Source organism: Mauremys reevesii, linkage group 1 (assembly GCF_016161935.1).
Source record: "Mauremys reevesii isolate NIE-2019 linkage group 1, ASM1616193v1, whole genome shotgun sequence".
In the NCBI taxonomy this organism is placed as follows: domain Eukaryota; kingdom Metazoa; phylum Chordata; order Testudines; family Geoemydidae; genus Mauremys; species Mauremys reevesii.
The window spans coordinates 166,467,035-166,473,043 of NC_052623.1; positions in this window are offsets into that span (position 1 = coordinate 166,467,035).

Sequence of the window (6,009 nt, forward strand, 5' to 3'; positions counted from 1 at the left end):
AGCCAGTATAAAGAGAATCTGTTCTGCTATATGACACCTTGTCAGACACCACACAGTCCCTCACGTGATGATTCATGTAATCACTGTAAAATTATGGTCAGAAACATGAACACGGGAAAACTGTTTCCGAATTCCAGATGGTTAAAATCTCTTACTGGCCACAGTAACCATACAAGCCACACTCCAGACAGAACCATGTTCTATGGAAGTTTGCTCTGACATGCTCATCTGACAGAATTACTGGTAACTCAGTTCAGTATGACCCCGTAGCAGCACTTTCCTCAGCACAAACACATGTCAACCAGTATTGGACTGCTGCTATTTCAGCAAAGGTCCCCCACAAAGATTTTCCTCCTTTGCCTGGGAAAAGCCACACAACTGGAGTGAGTGCACTTGTAGAGAAATGGGTGAGGTACTGAGAATCTATTCATTTGGTTTCTCGCTTAAATACGCCAAGCAGGGAGGCAACAAACACCATTTAGCAAACACTGTTATATCAAGGGCACGTTCAGTGAAAATGTTTATCTTAGTTCTTGAAAACAATACTGAGGCTAATAGAGTGGCACTCTCAGCTTGCTTAGGTTGATGGGAGGGGGTGGGAGTGAGGCCTTGCTAGACGAGTCTAGGGGAAATCCAAACCAGAGCTTTCAACTATAACACATTTCACAATAAGTTCCACTTTGGAGCCCCTGGAGACTCCCTGTCCTGCAGTATTGCTAAGATTGACAGCGTAAACTGGACTGAAGCAGCATGGCAAATAGTCCACAATGGCTGCCAACTGGCGTGGGAGTGGAAGAAAGAGACACTGTCCAAGGAGCATGCCCCGGGCTTGTGTGGTAGTGGTGGTGACATCACTATGTGCAGGTCCCAGGTGTGTGTTGGCAGCACCTTCCCTCTTTATGCACATGGAAGGAGCCATTGCAAGCCACCATCTGCTGCCCAGTTATATCCCAAGGAAGAGTGGAGCTGCGAAGGATTCTGAGGAGATGCCTATGCCCTCCACCTCCCAAGATGAGCTTGCTGTCTGGACAGATAAGAAGGAAGGTGAGAGCTTCAAGAGGAGCCATTGCCACCAGAACACTCCACCGTTGCTGTTCCCTGATAGCTCCAGGTAGTTTCCTGATACCTTGTTTTGGGAGTGGAGTAAGAGCACTCTTGTCTTCAGCCTCTGGCTGATTTGGGAAGGGCAGGAAGAGGGTGCCAAGTGGGGAAAGTGATGGAGACAAAGGACAGAAGTGGCTGTTTGTGAGAGGAGGAATGACATGGTGGACAAATGAACTGTTGCATTTTGTTGTGTGTCACACTGTGACTGACAGATTTTAATGGCTTATAATTATAAACCCTGTTGTTAAGCCGGTTTCCTCACTGTATGCATCAAATAATAAACCAGTTTTGCAGTTTAATTCAAACAGTGAGAAAAAAATTTCCTTAAACACAGGTTAGAAGCCATTAAACCCTGTCAGCCATGGAGACAACACAGGTGTGCGCCACGTTTTGGTCACACATTTCCGTGGTTCGTCTCACACATTGGCAAGTTTGGAGGCTGATGCTGGTGTTACAATTGGTTTGAGCCTGGACATCACGTTACAGCCCTTCTCGTGAGCAGGCACAAAACATCCAGGTACCCCCAGATAGTTAAAAATCACATTATAACCATGGTTGGTGAGGATACACACCTGGCTATAAACTCAGTAAAATCCTCTTGTGCATAGGGAGGCCCTTTATTCACAGCATTTACATTGTAAGGTTCCAACAACACTATCATTTCTCCCATGGTGGAAGACTGGCTTGTGACACCCTGGTTTCCTAACAAGGCGAAACCGTGGCAGTGTAAATGGGCCCAAACTGTATTTTAAACTTGCTCCCGCTTTATACAACAGGTTTGGGGTCTTGCAGAGCTGTAGAATGATTTGGGAACATGCCTAAACTATGGTTTCCCACCCTTCTTTATGGCAAGATCACAGCACATTTCATTTTTTTAACTACGTCCAGGAGCTCCCCAGTGCAGTAGAACTTAGAATGTAGGCAGCACCGTAGCCAAAGAATGTTTGAATTACAGCTCGTCTTAAACTACTGCAGATCTTACGTTATCCCTTTGTGTGGGAGGGAGACGAGCTGTAGATAAAAGCATGTTTAACCCTGAGGAGAAGGAAAATAAAAACTCAGAAGCTACAGGTCTTCAATGGAATGTCTAGCTACTGAATTAGGGAGCTTGTTTTTTGGTTTTAAGTTACAGGGACACCTAGAAGTCTCCCAGACTGCATTAGTCATTGCGAGTCACTGTCTAGGAATTGTTTGGGTTTGCAAGAGGAGGATAAAACAAATTAGAAAGAAAAGCTAATACAGTGTTTTCAAACACAACGTGCTTTTGAAGCTATGAGGGGGTTATGCTCGATTTCAGGGCTTCACAAAACAGAGAGTCATAAAAAAAATAGAGATGGACAACTTATATCATGTCATATGGCCCATCCCCTGCCACACAGGACTGCTTCCTATCACACAGTTAAAAGTGCTTCTGTCTAATGTAGTTTTAAGTGTCCCAACTTAGTGAGGGAGCATCTGTGACTTTTCTTTTGGAGGCTATTCCACCATCTTATAGTTCTCTGAGTACAGAGTGCCATTGTTATGCTCAGTGCTATACAAACAGAAGAAATACAGCCCTTGTCCTGTGGAATCTGCAGGTTAGCATGCTGTGACTAAAACAGGCTTCCTATGGAGCTGTCCCACATTCCCTGTGTAGCTCGTGAGGCAGGGTCCCAAGGTGCACCTTGGAGGTTGTGCATGCAGTGTATGCACAGCCTACCTCCCTGCTGAACACTGGGAGACCATGGTTAACAATAGGGGATGATGCTCACTCCTGCGCGGGGGATCACCACACAGCCTACGTAGCACTGAAAAGCTACTTTGAGGGCTGAAATGGTGCATTGGCCTTGTGCTGTCCCTCTGCATGAGGGGAAATTTGCCCATTTTGCGCAGGCACAAGAGGTGATGGCCAACGCCTCCCAGCTGCCAAATCTCAACCCGTTTTCCCTGGAATACTAATATCTCTCACTGAGGAGACCTGGCATTCCTTCTGTGCAAGTCTAGTTTCCTCCCCAGGACATCTGTGGTGTTGAGATGCCCAGAAGTGAATGTCATATTTCACCCGTAGTCTCACCAAAGCTACTCAAATGGGGACTACTATTATTATCGTGTATTACTTGTATTGTGGGATTGATGGCAGCCCAATTGGTGCTGTACTAACAGGCAATAAAAAGATGGCTCCTGCCCCAAAGAGTAATCTAAGAGTAATGCTATAGAGAGCAGGTGGGTAAGGGGAAGAGATGGGAGGAACACAAGGTAACAAAAAGACGATACTGGTTAGCACAATGGGCACAATGGTCTCACCACACCAGCTTCCCTACCCACTGTTCAGTGTCTTGTAGGCATCTGGCGGGGTCCTGGGGAAGCCAGAAGGTCCTGCACCCCCACTTCGCAATCAGACATGACTCTTAGCCAGCCAGTAAAACAGAGGTTTATTAGATGACAGGAACACGGTCTAAAACAGAGCTTGTAGGTACAGAGAACAGGACCCCTCAGCCAGGTCCATTTTGGGCGTCAGTGAGCCAGACACCCACGTCTGCACTCACTCCACGTCTCCAGCCAACCCCAAACTGACTCTCTTCAGCCCCTCCTCTCTGGCCTTTGTCTCTTTCCTGGGCCAGGAGGTCACCTGATTTCTTTGTTTTCCAACACCTTCAGTTGGCATCTTTGCAGAGGAGGGGCCCAGGCCATTAGTTGCCAGGAGACAGAGTGCCGGCCATTCTCTGTGCAGACAGTATCACAGGGGCCTTCTTGGGCTCTGCAGCCATTATACTCCCTGATCCCCCCACCTAGATACCTAAGAAATGCATAGGGGAAACTGAGGCACCCCTACAGTATTCAGAGGAAACATTAAGAACATTCCCACTTTGTCATAGCATCACAGCAGAAGAGATAAGGGATAACACGGTGGCATTGAGGATGTTTACATGGAGCTCCTCCCAAGCTTAGCGGCAGCTTGGGAGAAAGCACCAAAAGTGGTTCTTGGAAAATTTAACACACAGGCAATGAAGTGAGAACCAAGAACAGAGGGCAGAGTCAACATCCCAACAGCATACAAGAGAGGATAGGCAGGGTGGGGATAATCCGGGACTATCACTTCCCTGCTTTGTAATTTGATGCTTCTCTGTGGGCAATCCATAATTGCACTGGCATTTTGCTGCCATATTTCATTGCAGAGTCATGTCTAATTTTCTGTTTCCTATTGCCCCAAAGTCTTATTCAGCATTACTGAGACAGAAGAAAAGCTATGGGGGAAAAGCAATGAAACATGGTGGATGCACAGTTCATAAAGGGGGGTTGTTCTCCAGACATGCCCAGGAGGGAAGTCACTTTGTTGCCAGAAGTGCTCTCTGTCTCCATTACTTCCTATCTCTTAACGGGTGACTGAGCTATGACTCTTCAGGACATGTTGGTCAGATTTTAGGGTCTTTGGGCCAACAATTTGTCCAGGCCTTGCTCTACCATGTATACCCATACGTTCAATGGCCAAGATGATACCAGACTTTGATTCAGTGAATCACATTGCATGATTGGGAGACCAGTCATTCATTCAGCTCCCCCATCTGGAGTGGTGGATGTCACCAACCGCTATTGCTTTGACTACAGCAGGTAGTGTAAAAAGACCGAAGGAGAGGTTGCTCTTGTGTCATTCCTGAGTGCGACCCTGGACTGTGCAATGTTTTTTAAGCCCTGTTTGCTATAATAATTATAAGCACATAAAAGGTCAAATCCTGTTCACCTTCCAAATCCTGGATGCCTGGCTTCAACGGGGTGGCTAATCATGTGAGTAAGGCAAGCAGGATTTGGCCCAGGATCTTGCTTTACTTAGATCTGTCCTGTTCAAACAAAAAATACTTTTTCTGCATCCTTTTCTTCCCAAACCTGTTTTCTGACTAGAAAAGAAAAGCAACATCAGTAAAGAAAGGGAAAAATAGAATGCAGACTTATGAATCACTGTGGTCAAGATGCAATGAAAAGCCTAGTGTCTAAAGGCTAATTGCTCCTAGGATCACATGAACAGGGCAGTAAATAACTGAAGAGAACCCCCCCTACACACATTTTGTTTTATATCCCTGATAAAATAAACAGCTCATCATAAACCATTACAGCAAAACTATCCCGTGGATTATATTCTCCTTTGTGTCACTACAAAGTCAGATCCTACAAGGCGCTAAGGACCTTCAACTCCCACTGAAGCCAAGAGGACTTAAGTGTGCGCTCAGCATTTTATATCAGGACACAGTACCTCTCAGGACTGGGCCCTTACAGTGTACTGTGTCTCACAGCCCATGCAAATTGCACAATTGTATGATCCAATCTCTCAATTACTGGCAATTACTCATCATTAGAAACTGACATAGATCCAGGGACCTGATTATTGCATTGACCATTGTTATGTGGCTTTAAGTGCAAATTTTTCTAGTACTTTTCAGTTCTTTGGAATCATTATCTTTCCCCTAGCCTTGTCCAGTTATCACTGGCGCACACACACACACACGCACACACACGCACACCCCTTTTTCTTGCTTTCACATTTATCCATGCACAACATAAAGGAAAGATTCAGTATCCGTGACCAGCTTGAATAGGGCTAACCATCTCATTAGCTCACCTCCCACTTTAGAACCTTACTTCAACATCTGCCACTTCAAAACACACCAGTAAATTTTCCTTCACTGATGGTAAAGAAGGTTCATTTGCTATGAAGTCGGGTGACTGAATAGAAGAAGAATTTCCCTCATCAGCATTTCCCACTTGCTTTAATAACTTCCAACTCGCGCTTTAGATCTTGTTTGGCTCTGGTTTAGTAACTGTGTATCTCCCTCCAGCACATGCCTCCTTTCACCCCACCTTCCTCAGGTATTTGGTTCAGGTACCAAACATCTGACTCAGGTCTTGCTGAGCAATTGACTGAGTCTATTGTAT